Raw genomic sequence first — 17,344 nt, forward strand, 5'->3', positions numbered from 1 at the left:
AAAAAAAAAAAAGAGAGTACAACGCTGTCGGAGTCGAAGCTGGTGAGGAAAAGGGGAAGGAAGACTGTGAAGTGGTAGTATTGAGTAAGTTTTGTACGACGAAAATTACAAATGGATGAGATCTTTTATCTTTCATCTGACGGCCATTATTTGCTAGCATACCTAATTCCTAGGTACTGTGCTAGCATACCTATCCCTCTCCCTGACTATATATACATCAATCCCCCCCCTTCCCTCCACAATCCTTGTCTCCAACATATTCTCGAACGTGAGTGATCTTCCCTACCTATTCAAACATAAGTTTTCAATATTTAAAACTTAATTACAACGCCACTCCTTAGAGAATACCACTATTATAAGAACACTTCCTCTGTTTCACTAAATTAGATTCAGACTTCCTATCATCAGTCATTGCTAAGGAATATATCTTATATGCTGATGTCAGCTACTATATTTTATTTTAAATACCCAAATACCTTTACTAAATTTAAAGTACCTAAAATACCCAAACCCACACTTTTTCTTCCTTTCTTTGTTCCTTCCAATTCCAATTCCAAGCTTCCTTCAATCCACCATGGAATGGACCGAAGGCCGCACCATCGGCCGTGGTTCTTCCGCCACCATCTCCCTCGCTAAAACTCACAAGTCCAGTGAGGTTTTCAAATCTGTGGAGCATAACACATGAGAATGGTTGATTGATATACAATCTCTTCATGGAGTATATCTGTCACACCCCGTTCACATAGAACCGGACTGGTGATCGGGTTAACTCCGGTTAACCCAAACCTGCCAGGATCATCTGATACAGTATCCAACCACAGCATACACACAACTAAGATAATGTTCAACAGTTCAACGAAAGACTTAATTTACCTGTAAATATCCCCAATGTACTTGATACCCAAATTGTAGTACATAAATAAATACATGTGGGCCCGCAGGTATGATATTTACACAAAAGAATAACAATTCACGTATCTAGTACACAAAAGGGATCACCAAAAGAATCAAAAAGTAACCCTGCATGGAGTCACTGCTGTGGGCCCACAGCACAGCCCTCGCACGAGCAATCTGTGCCATGCTCATATTTCTCGGGGACCCACCAATCCTCTTCGGGGAATTCAACTGTGGGACCCGACCCTTGATCTTCAGGCTGGTGACCTGGAAAATCATCTAAAAGAGGTGCACACGTGGGATGAGCTCACTAGCTCAGTAAGTGAAAAGAAGGACCACACAACAGTCCACACAACAATCACAACCATATGCACTATATGCTGTGCAATTCATTTTAAATCACATCCACCTAAACAACATTACTAAGTCTTGGGTTTAGTGCTACTACAACCACAGTGCGCGTATACTCCGGGTACGAGCCACGAACTCCATCCCGTGATACGCCGATAGGGCCGGAGAAGGCCCACCGTGAGTACTCGAAAAAGTAAAGCATGCAACCACCGGCTCTCAACATAAAAGTAAATGACAGAAAATAAAGGTGCTGACTCCAGCAATTTAAAAGTAGTACGATTGGCCCTCTTGAATATACCATCGAGGTTACCGACTGTCCTAATGACCAGCCGGGCGTATGTCTAACTGCCACAGTGACCCGACAATCGCGACCACTGCTTCCCCCCAAATGGTAACCCAACATCTCAACCCCTGTTGGGAAGGGTCGTAGCACGGGAAGATGATAATCCTAAACCGCATGCTCCTATATGACATAGTACGATTGCATAGTGCCACCGCGTCCCATTCCAAGGGCCACCAATGCACTCGTTTCCAAGCTGACTACGGCATCTAGTCTATTAATGCATCATGCATAATGATGTCAACATTCATCACATAAGCACATCATCATTTGACATTGAGAAAATAAACACAACACACATGGCATAAAAACATGAGGATAGTTAAGCTACATATAAGTTGCATGATGACATGGCTAATCTAGATACGATTTAATGAATGCCAAACAAGCCTTAAAAAATGCCAAACAAGCTTAAAATAAGGCCAAAAGTCCTCTCCCCACTAACCTGTAGTGTACAAAGATTCATGCCCAGTACGGGTGAGATCCGGTGCGAGAAGCGTAAATTTTGGTGAACCTATCACAAGTGAATGGGATTAGCATTTCACCACTTTGGGGTCAACTCTAACAAGATTTGATGACAAAATCACGTTTAGAATCCTAAAAGAAGGTCATACGTCCGTTTTGGGTCCATTCGGACGTAAAAATCACATTGGGAGCCTCTCGGGTGGGTCGGACAGCCCACCTGTCTTCTCAGGTGGGAGGGTCGGCCCACCAGTCGGCCCATCGGTCCCGGCCCACCAGTCCTAGCTAAGGGCCTGCCCTCTCAGGCAGGTGCCCTCAGGCGGGCCGTTTGGCCCACCAGCCTTGGCCCACCGGTCTCGACGGAAAAATGTCATTTTCCTTGAAACCTTCCCCAACCTTTGGGGAAATCAAATGAGGCTTTTCCAAACCCATTTTCCACACATTCAAGGTCTCATAAGATGATTCTAACCTAGATCTAAGTTAGATTTAAGGATCGAGAAGCCATCTTACCTTCTTTGCTCAAGAACTCTTTCAAAACCCCAAAATCACTTCTTAACTCAAGAAATCACCAATGCTTCTCCAACCTTGTAAACACTTCTTCAAATCCTTCAAAATCAACACATAGACTATCTATCAAACCTTAGATTCATCATCTCAAGTGGGATTTACAAGATCTCAAGGAACTCTACCCAAATCAAGGGTTTCACTTGGGTTTGGTGAAAGTTTAAGAAACATAGTCTTTGCTCACCTCCAATTGTAGATCTCGTGTTGGGGATCACTCTTCCAGCATTGGAATGGGAAGATCAAACCTTGGCGCCGCTTAAATCCTTTCCTTCCTCCTCTTCCTTCCCCTTTCTTCTTCTACGTTCTCTTTTCTCCCTTCTTTTCTCTCTCCTCTTTAATCTTCTTACCAACTTCTAAATGTAATAAATGAGATATTGAAAAACACAAAATAATGCTATTTATACTTTCTTAAAACCACTAGTAACCACATGGGTGGGTCACTCAGGTGGGCGGATGCGCCCACCTGTGACCGCCCACCTGAGGCCCGAAAATTGGCCAACAAGTGGGATTTTGGTGGAATTCGACTCTCGGCATGAATCTCACTCTCGGCACAAGATATATTATACATATGCGCTTTAATATACGGCTACATACCAGCTTTATCCGTATATGGCATTATGATATGTGCATGTACACGGCTTGGGTATACCCGTCTCCTCTGGCACTGACTCGGATTTGTCTGGCCAACCTGTGTTCAAAATCACCCTTGCCATCATGGTCTATAAGGAAACCGCCTTAACCCTCTCCGGTTCGGGTCCTGCATGGTTAAACTGGGTCAACCGTGTAATTAGATCGGGTTTAAAAAATAGGGTATCACAATATCTCCGGTGGTCCCCTCACGGATGCTATTCGAGATCACGGTCAGAATTGTGACATTAAGGGTCAGAATGTTTTGATTGGAGAAGATGGTGCCAAGATTGCTGACTTCTGTTGCACGAGCTGGATCGATGAGGAGGCTCCGGCGATGCTGATTGCTGGAACCCCTGTTTTTATGGCACCTGATGTGGCTCAAGGGGATGAACAGAGTTTCCCTAATAAGACTTGATTTTGTCTTATCAGATTAAGGTCAAAATCAAAGTTTGTTTTTGTCAATTGAAAAGGAAGAACATTGAGAATCAGTACAAAAATAGGGAAAGGGGAAAGGTAGATTAGGGTTTGTACTTGTGTTCTTTGCACTGTAGATTGGATTCTCTACAGACATGGTGACGCAAATAATAAATCTCATATGACAATTTACTAAAACAATCAAAGAGAGAACAGGAGGTGACAAAGAATAGAGAGAGAAAGCCCAGAAAAAATTGGAAAAAGATGCGTAGTGGAGTGTAGTCGGTGGACTGCTGCTATATTCTCTCCTTTTATTGCATTGGGAGCTCAACGAGAATCTCAAAGAGAAGGTAGCTTGAGATCGATCGAGCGATCTCCCTCCCAAATCCTAAGCAGTAACATCTCGATTTCAATGTCTTTTTTTCCAGTGCCGCATACCTTGGCCTATTGGAGGCAGGGTGTGACAATCTTCCTTACCCGATTATCTATTGGAACTTCTGGTTATCCGTTAACCTCGCCATGGAAAATAATCCTTACAAGGGATAGTATTGGGAGGTTGTGATGCCATTGCAGTGTATTCCAATTGCTGATGAAGTCAATGCTCTATTCCTATTCTTGCGCTGGCTTCCACGTTGCAACTCATATTTGGTTAGTTGAGATCCCAGAAGCTTATCATATTGATTTCTGTAAACAAATCTCAAGGAAGTCTGGTTCAAGGTTTAAAAACAAGGGAACCAAAATATGCTTCTTGATTCTACTTGTCAATTCACTCTTTTCCTTTCCACTTCAACACAACACTTGCATTTGCTTTCAGATCTGAAGAAGGAGAGGAGAAGGAAGAGGGAGGATGAGAGGGGCGAATCAGAGGCGATGATAGAGATGAAGAATAAGGGTGAGGAGAAAGAAGAATGCTAATAAAAGGGAATAGAGTGGTAGAGAAAGTGGAGAAATAGAGTTACAATGAAGATGGGTGAAGGGGACATTTCTTCAAAAAACCATTTTTGACTAGTTTTTGTTTTTTGCTAAACTTCAGCAAAGAATATATTAGAATCAGAAAAATGATAGTTTACAAAGTAAGCCCTTTGAGATCCTACTCCACCTTTGGCATGGCCATCAGCAGAACAGGAAATCAAAGTAATTAGAAGAAGAGTTACATAAACCTGAATTGGGGCCTATGCTGGCCATCCCATTCAAGATTAGAAATAATAAAAGCTGGAGCTACATCCTTGGTATTTGAACTTCTTGGGGTAGTGGCATGCTTCGCCAGCCTATCCGCCACTGCAGTTATCTCGCGGAAACAATTGGAGATCGTCCATAGAAAAGAATCCGAGTATCCCTTATGAAACCACCACTTTTGCAGAAAGTACCATAGAATATTTTGCCCTTTAACACAAGACACCACTACTTGGGAGTCACATTCAATCCATGAATTAGTCACTACTTTTGTCGTTGCCCAATTGATGCCATGGAAGAAAGTTGCAATCTCTGCCATGAAATTGGTTCCAACTCCTTCGTATTTGGCATAGCAGCCCAAATTTTCCCATTCTCACATCTAAATATGACTCCAGCTCCAGGGCAACTTGGATTCCCCAAAGAACATCCATCAATATTCAATTTATAATATCCACTTTGAGGCATGTTCCAATTGACCTCCTTAAAAACCAATCATCACGTGGCTTTGCTATTTGTAACTTTAGCTTCTTCGCAATAGGTAAATCTGCCATGGAATTGATCTGTGAAGGAACTCAAAATGAGAAATCGCTGATGTCCTTCAAAACATACTGCAATACATGGCTTGCTGGCTTGAGCTGGTTTTGAAATCTTCTTCTATTCCTTTTTGCCCAAATTTGAAATGGGATAATAATGGCCAGGGGTAACTAGCTCTTACTACAATGAACAATTTTATATTTTCTTCTCCACCATGAGAAAATATTTTCGATAGAAGGAAAACCGATCCACCTTTCATCAAAAGAATCTAGCAAAAGAGACCACAATGTGACTGAAAACTCACAGTCTAGGAACAAATGCTTTAGTGTTTCTTCATTTTTCCCATATAAATTACTCATTGACGCCAAGGAAACTAATTTCTTTGATATCATGTCATTTGTAAGTAAGCTGCAGTGAATCAGCTGCCACCCAAAGATTGAAAATCTCGGGTGAAAACCCTTCAACCAACCAAGCCTCCACCACTCCTTTACTGGATTTTTTTTTCTTAATTTTTCCCAAGCAGAAAAGACAGAGAATCTTCCCGATTCACTTAAGGACCAGATTCTTGTATCATTTACAGCAATAGAAGGCAAGGGAATCAATGAGATCCAGTTACACAAGTCTTGAAGAGATGAGGATTGGATAGTAGGAAAATTCTAATTTCCTTCAGTTATAAAATCTGAAACTTTAACCGGTAGACTCCATTGAATTTGCTGAGAGCTTGTAATATCATCATAGAGCCTTGTGGCACTCATTTAACGATCATACCAGAAGCTTAATGAAGAACCATCACCTACGATCCACCTTTCAGACTCACAAACAATCCCCATACTTTACGCAGACCCGAGATTATTGAAGAAGGAGCGTACCTTTTAAGTCTTCCATCTACAGACATAAATGTAATACCCTGGTAATTTTGAGGATGAAATTTGTTGCTAGGAGTGGAGATTGTAATACCTTGGAAAATTTTGAGGACAAAATTTGTTGTTAGGTGGGGAGATTGTAATACCCTGAAATCTGATTAGGGGTATTTTCATCTTTTGACCTTTGTAGGGTCAAGGTGACTTAAAGTGGGGATACCAGACCATTGAGGGTGCATCAGTCTTTGGTAAGTGTTAATAATCATCAATTAGACGTAACTACACTTTAGAATAATTTTAGGGTTTTTTCCATTGAACACTAATTTACCATTTTGCCACTAGATCATAATTTGAATTTTTTTTTTTAATTATATGATTTTAATGTCAACCCTAAATTTACATATTAACTTATTATCCACATGGATAATTAGATAACAAGTGGAAAAGGCTTAATTAACTAACAACCATAACTAACAAATTACTGCTAATTAATAATTAATAAATGAAGGCTTCCCTACTAAAGTTCGGGCATTATTTTTGAAATTTAGAAAGACTTGAGCATAAAATAAGTAAGATAAGGTAGGAAAAGTGAGAGAAAGAGTTGGAAATCAATTGTGCCAAGAATAGAGGAAGAGAGAGAGTTGGAGATGAAGTAGGAAAGGTAGAGATAGAGTTGGAGATGATTTAAGGAGGGAAAATAGAAGCCAAAACATGGCTCTATTGCCTCTCACCCTCTATTTAAAGAAAAAAAAAAAAAAAAAAAGATATTGTTGAGAAGAAAGAGGAGAAAGAAGAAGAAAAATGAGAAAAGAAATCAAGATTTCGAATGATTTTCAAGGTAAGAGTTCTTAGCATAATTTAATTACTTTCTTATGTTCTACTTGGGGGATTAATCATGACTTAAAGGTTTGGGATTTTGGATTATGGGTTTGAGGAGAGAGAAACTAAGATTTTATATGTTAACAGTATTTTCTGGGTCAGACAGAACAGTAGTCCAAGATTGTTCATATTATTGAAAATAATTTTGCATTGTTTTATGATATGAAATAAGTATTGGGAGTACATACATATATTTAAATGATCTCCTAAAATTTTTATTAAATTTGGAGTTGATTTGATACACCGAAAAGTCATGTATTCAAATAGGTCACTGTCAGGGCGTTTTTTGTACCCGAGAATGGGGGTAGTGAAGGAGGAATATAGATTTCAAATTTTAGTCTGATTTTTTTACCGTAAGAAGATTCATGAATCTTATAAATTCCTGAAAAAATTGGAAGTAATTTGAGTTCGAAAAAGTGGGTTAATGAGTTTTTCAAATTTATTTATCAAAATCTGTTATAGTCTCATGAAGACCATTTTTTAGGGGGATTGATACCTAATCTAAGAAGGTTATTTTGGTATGATTTTGGTATGAGAATTATATATATGAGTTAGGTTTCATTAGGATCTAATTTCAACTTATTTTGAGTTTCAGAGATATTTATTTTTTATTTTTCTATGGCAGTAGACAGAATAAGTTGAGGTAGAATTTTGGGAATGACATCAAGGTAAGTGGAACCTCTACCCTAACTTGCTTATTTTTATAAGTGTTATCCAAAACAAAATTTCATGAACACTAGATCTATTATAAACTTGGATTTTGTGATGTTTTGTCGTTAAAAATATGATTTTAGAAACATAATGTTATGTACATGAGAGAATGGGAAAAGAAATTAAATTATGTTCCTTGATTTTGCGTTATATGTACATAGCACAATTTTCTAAATGGAGCATTAATTTTTTTTAGCTAAATTAAGACTTTATTGAATAAAAAGAAAAAAAAATCACCACGTACAAGAACAGAAACATTTATGGCAGAGACCAAAGAAAAGAAAAAAAAAAAAAAAGGCTCTCCATATCCCCACCTTCGGCATTGCCATCAACAGGGAATATGGAGGAACGCTCTAATTGAACCTATTGTTTGGGCTCCCATTAGCATCACTGCTAAGGAGTGCCACAATATGATCAGGAAGCACTGCATTGGACACTGAGACACCTGTTTTTGCTTTATCACGAGCTAAAAAGTCCGCGATAGTATTTGCCTCTTTGAAATTATGAGTTATCTTTCAAGTTATTCTGTCCAAGTATGGCTTTAAGAAAACCCAACGCTGAGCAGCAAACCAGGGCACCCTATTATTTTGTATTAGCATAACCACAGTAGTGGAATCAGACTCCACCCAAAGTCTGTTAATACCCATGTCCATGGCCTGCAATAGACCCACCACGAGGCCCTCCATTCCTACCTCAAAAACTCCTATCACACCCATAAAAACTTATAGGTCCCCAACACTCTTCTTGTTGGATCTCTAAAAACTCCTCTAGCTCCTGCAAGACCAAGATTCCCCATCGAGGTATCATCAAAATTTAGCTTAATCCAGTGCATCTGAGGCTTGTACCAAAAAACTTCTAAAATTTGATTTGGAGGCTTGCCTTGGGCGATTAGACCCAACTTCCTATAGCAGATCAGATCGTCCACTGATCTCACCGTCCCTTTAACATAAGGCCTGCAATTTTTTATTTCATCCAAAATAAAGTTGCAAACATACCTGGGCGGCCTCCCCCTTTCATCATGCCATCTCCTATTCGTTTCTCTCTAGATGCTATCTGACACCATGATCAATCCCATCTCCCAAACTTCCTTGCATCGAACTTGCGTCATACACCACTTCCACCACTGTAATAGCTGGGGCATCATTTCTAGGCTTGTCCATTTGACATTGAAAATCCCACGAAAGAAAATTCAGATTTCAACCGAGAAAGAACAGTGAATAAATATATGGTCGAGGGATTCTTTCTCCTCACCACACAGAGAGCATTTTGAGGCAAGAGCAATGCCTTTTTTCCTTACCACATAATCCAAGGGCAGCTTTCCATGAACCAACCTCCATGCAAACATAGACATTCGAGGCTGAAGACTTTTAGACCACACCATAGAGAACCCTGGGACTTTAGGATTATGAGATTTGATCTCCTCCCATGCTGATTTAATGGCCCTTCCAAAAGCAACTATCCTCACAATCATACTGAGGAATTCTGATACATTTAATCAAATAAACAATATCATTCATAGTAGAGGACTAAACCTGAGGCAGACTCCACTGAAATCTGTTAATAAATCGATCAACCCTCAGAGGAGCTTGACCGCCACTATGATCCACATCCCCTAAATCCTGGATGGAGGACCCATTGACCCACTTTTCCTTCCAGAAATCATTTTTTTTCCCATTTCCTACCCTCCACCTCTCATTAGCCACAAGGAGACTCCACACTTTCCTTATTCCAGGCCAAATAGACGACGCTCTGTAACCCGGTCTAACAGTGCCATTGCCTTTCAGAAACCTGGCCCTGAGAAAATTGTAAGCTATAGATTCCTCATGCTTTATTCTCCACACCAGGCTACACAGAGAAGCTTTGTTCATACCCCTCAGTCTCCTCAGACCCAAACCGCCTTCCTCCTTCGGCCTACAACACATATCCCATTTGATAGTGATTTTTTTTCTCCGTGTCAATGTCACCTGTCCAGATAAATTTCAACATCCACCTCTCCATTATGGTTATTAGCGCTGAGGGCCACCAATAAACAGTAAAGGAATAGTTGGTCATCCTTGAAATAACAGATTATATAATGCTAGTTTCTAATATTATGTGTTAAGTTGCAATTATAATTGCATGGAGTAATGCACTATGTGAATTACATGATTCTTATACCACATGAGTTTTTGTCTGTGCATATGTTTTCAAAAATACTAGCTTACATAAATTTACTGTTTCGATATATGAGATACATTGTTTGTTGTGATAATGATGCTTTATATTACCGGTCTTGATTGAGGAGGGATGTGAGAGTTCGTTGATCATTGATTTGTTTTTTGTAGTTGTTGTTTTGATGACTTTTATAAAAATTGAAACTGAAACTGATTTTATGTTCATATAAAAATTGACTAGGGTGGAATGAGAGTATTGATCACACTTGAATTCTGAACTTGTTTGTACTTATAAATATTTTTCGTTCTTGGTTGACTTATTGTTGTTGTCTCGCCTTATCAACATTAACATTATAATTTTGAGGTGAGGATTGGTTCATTGAAATTTTTCTTACTGGAACTGTGGACTACTAGATGATGCAACCTACCCTCGGTAGGATCTACCAATTGTTACTTGACCTTCAAGAGGTATGACTTGGTCTTTGGGAGGTTGGACACTAGATAGTTTCTACGAGTTTTTATATGTTGAGTAGAGGCAATATGGGTACTGTGATACATTGGCCATTCATGAATGATATTATTAATTCGTTGTTATTTTCTTTTAAGTCATCATATATACTTATGCGGCGATATAAATGTAGCAATGTAAGTATGTGTGGTATGCTTGTTCTTTTGTTCTCTTGAAATTTTTTATATTATGCTATATATGCCTTTCCTAATATTGGTTGTATGATCGTGATTTCAAATCTGTTTAGTTTTGTCGTTCTACTCACTAAGTTTCTTCCTAAAGACTTACCCTCATAACTTATAGATGACGTTGGTGAGGACTATTATAGAGATGACGTGAATGTTGAACCTATAGTTGATCAACAAGAGGACATTGCTTATGGATTTGAAGAAAACAATGAATTTTATTTTAGATGATATAAACTTTGATTTAGACTTTGAAGACATAATTTAATTTAACATTACTTTAAGTTTGAAAGTTGACATAGATAGTTGAAATTTGAATTTTAATATTATATTAGTTTAATTAACTCTTACATGCACTTATGTTTGTGTGAATGCTACTCTGGTTCATTATTGCCTAGAACTTACAGATCCTATGAACCGTTGATATCCAAAAACCCTAGGCCTGGTTTCAGGGCGTCAGAATAAATCTTCCTCTGAGGAAAGTCGCAACATTAAACTGTCAGACTTAATAAACCAGCATAGCTTAGCAAGCAACGCCAAATTAACCTCTCACAGTCTGTGAATACCCAACCCTCCTTCACTTTTAGGCTTACACACATTGTTGCTCCATTTAACTGTAATAGCCTTAGAGGAGATGGCTACTGTATGCGAGGTTGAGGACGAGGATGGGGGAGATTGCGAGGTTGTGGATAGGGGCCTAAGGAGATCGAACAAGAAACCTTATCCATGGGAGATGTGACTATCACTGCTCTAATCAAGAAAACTTTCACAAAGGCTGATGGCCAGACATCGATGCTCTTCATGAGCCTATTCATTCTGGTAACATCACCCGTATTGTTATCCTGCAACCTGACTACGAATCTGTTCGTAAAAAAATCAGATTCTCCTTAATAGGATGTGCAAATTTTCGCACTGCCTCTTTGGATGCTCTAAGAGATGAGGCAAAAGAAAGTTGGAACCTGCAACAGGGGGTCATAATGAACCCTCTGGGTAAAGGGTTCATTATATTTCAATTTTTTACAGCAGGAGATACGGCAGAGGTCTGGAGGCGCAGTCCAGCGAAGATTGGGGGTCAGCTTATTCGTTTCCAGCGATGGCAACCCGATTTTAATATTCGTGCTAAGTTACCGGCAATGAAACTGGTATGGGTTGGCTTCCCAGATCTTCCTCTAGAATATTGACACGAAAATGTGCTTTTTCTATAGCCAAGGCGGTAGATAGGTCTGTTGTCATAGATCGTTGAACTTGGCAAGGTTGTCATAGATTGTTGAACTTGGCAAGGTCTGTATGTTCACTTTGCACGCGTTCTCGATTGTGAATCAGCAGTCAGAATTGAGAAGATTCAAGTGGAATGAAAGGAGCCGGGTTCTTTAAAGGAATTCTGCTTCTTGCAAAATATCGTGTATGAAGATGGTCTGATTCGCTGCGAATACAATAAAAGAGTTGGTCATTTGATTGCAGAGTGTCATCAAAAGAACGTCGCGGATGCTCGCCAGAATGAGAAAGACAGGTCGGTTGAAATCCCAGGGGCGACGTATGCCAAGGAAGACAGAGTCAACCCAGCGGGTTGACTTTCCAGGAGTGACTCAGCAAGAAGAGTCGTAATGGATGGACAAGCTTTGGAATATCCAAGTGCAACCGCACCTTCTAGGGCGAAATCAAAGGAAGTCATGGCCGCTAATTCAAATTCCTCCCCTATCTCTTCGCCAGCTGGACGGGATGATGAGCATGTGAAAATCCTTTCTTTGGAAAGGAATATGAGAGAGGATAGGTGGCACGACTTTCCTTTGAGGGAGGACTCTTCACAAAGATTAGGGAAAAAAACGTGGGATTATATGTGGCTTTGGAAGGTAATAACAGCCAATCAACCTCTTTTCAAGGAAACGAGTTGGAGAATATTCATCAGGAACATGGACGTGAATCTGGGTCGGCTGGGTCAGAGAATACCGGGTCAGAGGATGGGGAACGTTCGGATGGTAAAGAGTGCTCTGACTATTCTGATGGAGAAAGTGAAAACGTCTATGATGGAAAGACCCTTGAGGCAGTGATGGGAGTTTCCAAGAGAAAAGAGAGCGAATTAGAAAAGGGGAGTGTTCCTTCAACTCAAGGTGGAGCAGTGTTTAGCTCGCAGCCTACTGGCGATGGTTTTTTACGGCTGGGTAAGAACGACGATGCAGTCTTTCAGTCAAAAACTTGTAAAGGAGGAGCAAAGGGTCGTGGAGGGAGATTGTCTGTCGCTGTTGCTGAGGTGGGAGCTTCTTTACGTACGAGAAAAAATGTCTCTTACGTGAGTGGTGATGCTGATATGGTGATTCACTCCATGCCAGTCTCTGAGATTGGGAGGGAAAAGGTGATTATGATTCAATCAGAGTTGCCAAAATTGATGAGGCAGTTAATGAGCTTACATCTAGGGACATCCCAGGTGGGCAGCATAGAGGAAAACATGTCAAGACTGGTCAGACTTTTTAGTCTGACAAAGTTTCTTTTTTAAAACAGTAATTTATGCGTATTCTATATTGGAATATTATGGGTATTAAGAACGCTGCTGGTAGGAGAGCTTTGAGTATCTTATTGAAAGATGTGCATTGGACATTCCTTGCATTGCAGAGCCGATGGTGGAGGTATCTCAATTTTCTGCTTTGTATTTTAATAAATTGGGTTATGCATTTTATTTTTTGAGTAACTCTCGTTTTGATAGAATTGCCAATTTATGGGTTCTATGGAAGTTCTCTGTGAGTAGACATTATAGATGGCTCTGACCAGCATCTCTCTTCTAGTATTTCTTGGCAAGGATCTAGAGTGTGTATCTCAGTTGTTCATGCCAACTGCTTTTGAGCAGCTCGTAGAGACCTGTGGATGGAGTTATCAAGTTTGTCGATTGGCTTGGATCCTTGGGTGCTGGTTGGTGATTTTAGCACCACTCTCTATGCTCACGAAAAAAAAAGGCCCAGATTGATTTAATGTGGGATCGACAGCAGAATTTAAAGCTATGATGGATGCTAACTCTTTGCTTGCAATTCCTTCTATTGGGAGAAAATTTGCTTGGTCTAATAATAGAAGGCAGGGTAGGGTGGAGGCAGTGTTGGACAGAAGTTTTTTTTTCTAGAAGCTGGCTTTCTTTATTTCATGACTGTTTTCAAAGAGTGTTACCTCGTATAGCATCTGATCATGCTCGGCTTCTCATTGTCTCTGATGCTAGTTTAAAGCCATAAAATATTCCTTTCAGAGTCCACAAATTTTGGATGGAAGAGGGAGGTTTTATCTTTGTGATAAAATCCAACTGGGAGGAAGAATTATTGGGTCATCCAATTTTGTTTTAGCTCAAAAACTTAAAAGGCTCAAACCGGCGCTAAGTGTGTGGTCTAGGTCCACGTTTCCAAATTTTGATGAAGAGCTCCAGAAGGCTAAAAATAATTTAGACCAGATTCAAGGAGAGATTGAAGCTTTGGGCATGTCTTAAAATTTATTTGATCATGAGGCTGAAGCAAAAACCACCTATTTAAAGGCCTTGGAAAATCATGGGAAGTACTGGTCAGAAAATTCAAGAATCAGGTGGATGAAATATGGAGACAGGAACTCAAAAGTCTTCCATTTGTCTACAAAAATAAAGCAAGAAAAGCAAAGGATTAGATCTCTAAAGAAGGAAGATGGTTCTTTATTATTTGACCAGTCTCAGTTGAGCTCGTACATGTCAAATTATTATGAATCTTTTCATAAAGCAATTCCCCTTGTTTGGAATGTGGAGCTTCTTCATTGTATTCCTTCAGTGTTGGATGCTCAACACTCTTCAGGATTGGAGGCAACCCCATCTATGGAGGAGATAAAACTGGCAATATGGGACCTTGACCCGGATAGTTCGCCCGGCCTAGATGGATTTGGAGGGGCTTTCTTTCGAAAAGCTTTGGTTGCGGTGCCAGATGATTTTTGTAGAGCAATTGTTTCTTTTTTCATCTTTGGAAAAATTCCTTAAGGGGTGAACAACTATTTCATTTCATTCATTCCAAAGGTGGAGGGAGCTAATTCTCTAAGTAAGTTTAACCCATCTGCATGGGAAATTTTTTTTGCAAGGTTATCTCAAAAATTTTGGCATCCAGGATGACTTGCTATCTACTGCAATTGATTTCAAAAGAGCAGGGGGGCCTTTCAAAAAGTTAAAGTCATATCTTCTAATACTAGCTTGGCGTCCGAGTTAGCAAAACAACTATTTATTACCTCCAGGGGGGAGGTATTGGTTTAAAACTAGATGTTCAGAAAGCATTTGACTCCTTGTCGTGGGATTTTTTATCTGCCTTTTCTTAATCAGTTCAGTTTTAGTCAGAAATTGATTGATTGGGTGCACCAATTATTAGTTACAACAAGAATATCAATCCTTTTTAATGGTGGCCTAGTGAGTTTCTTTGGAGTGGAAACGGGTCTCTGTTAAAGCGATCCTCTCTCTCCAATCCTTTTCATTTTGGCGGAGGAGGTGTTGTGCCGAGGTCTTCGGTCTTTAGCTGTTACCTGCAAAATAAAGCCGCTCCCTAGTCCTCGTGGTACGTATGTTCCTTTCCATTTACTTTTTGCCGATGAAATCTTTATCTTCATGAATGCTTCCCTGAGGTATGTGCGACATCTCAAATGCTTTTTGGATTTATATCAAAATTATTCCGATCAGTGTATAAATCTGGAAACAAGTAAATTGTTCTTTGGAAATTTTACTACCTAGAAGGAAGCATTAGATTGTCCAGGTGGTAGGGATCCCTGTGTATAATTTTCCCACTCGTTACTTAGGTGTTGAAATCTTCAAAGGAAGGGTTAGAAAAAATTCTACCCTTCTCCTAATAAATAAAATCAAAGGGAGGTTATTGGGCTAGAAAGGGAAACTCCTTTCTATGGCAGGCCGTGTAGAACTGGTAAAGTCGGTCATCTCCGGCATTCCCTTGCATAACTTTTCAATTTATAAATGGCCTTCTACAGTCATCAAGTAGATGGAGTTTTGGATGAGAAATTTCATCTGGTGTGGTGATGTGGATGTTATAAGGAAAATCTCGGTCAAATGGGAAGATGTGTGTAAACCAAAAATGGAGGGGGGAATTGGGCATAAGAAGATTGCAAGAAGTTAATGATGCGATGTTAAATAAGTTAGCTTGGCAGGTCAAGCACGAAGAATCAACATGGGGAAGATTTTTTAGGGGAATATTCCTATCTAAAACGGGTGCATTGAAGTCTAATTATATTTCTACTTCTGTTTGGCCAGGTGTTCATAAGGTCTAGAATTTTGTTTCCTCTAAAGAAAGGTGGATATTGGGTACTGGAACTAAAATTTGGTTATGGAAAGATAGCTGGCTGGGAGATCTATCTATTGAAGAATCCTTGGGGCTTCATGAAATTCTATTTCCTCATGACAGAATAGTAGCTAACTTTATTGAAAATGGAGCCTAGAACTTTCCTCTTCCTACTTCTGAAGCCTTATCAGAGATTTTCCTGAAAGTGGCTGCAACAAACATCCCTACCAATGTGGTGGGAGACACTTGCTACTGGAGCCTCACATTCCTTGGATGTTTCTCAGTCAAATCCGCATGGGAAGACATTAGAAAATCAAAGATAAAGGTTCCTTAGGGACTGCTGATCTGGGGGAAGTTTCTACTGCCACGTCAATCTTTATGTAGCTGGAAATTATTTCACAAAAGATTACCAACAAATGACTTGGTGTGTGCTCAAGGAATCTCATTATCTTCTTGATGTGAGTTGTGCCTTAGGGTAGTGGAATCTTCGGATCATATTTTTTTTTTTTTTTTTTTTGAGTGACTTTTCTCTTGCCATTTGGAGAAAAATTTCAGAGAAGTTCATTATAGCCTGGCAGAATCATCTCTCTATTGTAGATCTTCTAGCTTGGTGGAAAGCTAAATCAAAGATAGTTTCTCTGAAGGATGCATGGTTAGTAGGCCTTGTGATTATACCCTATTTCTTGTGGCATCAAAGAAATAAGAGGAAATATGACGGATCAACGATGCATGTTGATTTGGTTTTTAAGCAGATTCTATCAGCTTTAAGGTCTCAAGTTCCTGCCCTTCAGGTCATCATCTCAATGGATGCCCTATTATGTTCTAAATGCATCAGGGTTTCTATTTCTCCTCGAAAAGTTCCTTCTCCTTTTGAAGTTTTTTGGTGTGCTTCCCTACCTTCATGGTTCAAACTGAATGTGGATGGTTGCTCTCTAGGAAATCCGGGAAGAATAGGAATAGGTGGTGTGATAAGAGATGAAAATGTAAAGGTAATTTCAACTCTTAGTAACTTTCTAGGAGTAAAATCAACCTATGAAGCTGAACTTATAGCCTTAGTGTCTGGATTGAAGTTGGAAAAAATTTGGAAATCCATAATCTTTAGGTGGAATGTGATTCCATGGCAGTAACTATGGTAGTTTACATCTCCCTTATTCCTTGGTGTATCCATCAAGAATGGCTCTCTCTTCAATAGTATCTTTCTGCTATCCATTGGAAGCTCACTCACTATTTTATGGAAGCAAATCCGATAGCGGATTACCTTGTAAAAGTTACAGCTAAAAATGGAGTATCATCGGTTGTGCCCTCATTTCCTCCTTCAATCCAGGTTGAACTACAGGTGGATGCCCAACAAAGACCTTGGTTCCACTTTACTTGAGCTTCTAGGTCTTCCTTGCCTTCCTACTAATGACAATGCTGAAGGTA

This window comes from Macadamia integrifolia, chromosome 6, assembly GCF_013358625.1.
Source record: "Macadamia integrifolia cultivar HAES 741 chromosome 6, SCU_Mint_v3, whole genome shotgun sequence".
NCBI classification, from domain to species: Eukaryota; Viridiplantae; Streptophyta; class Magnoliopsida; order Proteales; family Proteaceae; genus Macadamia; species Macadamia integrifolia.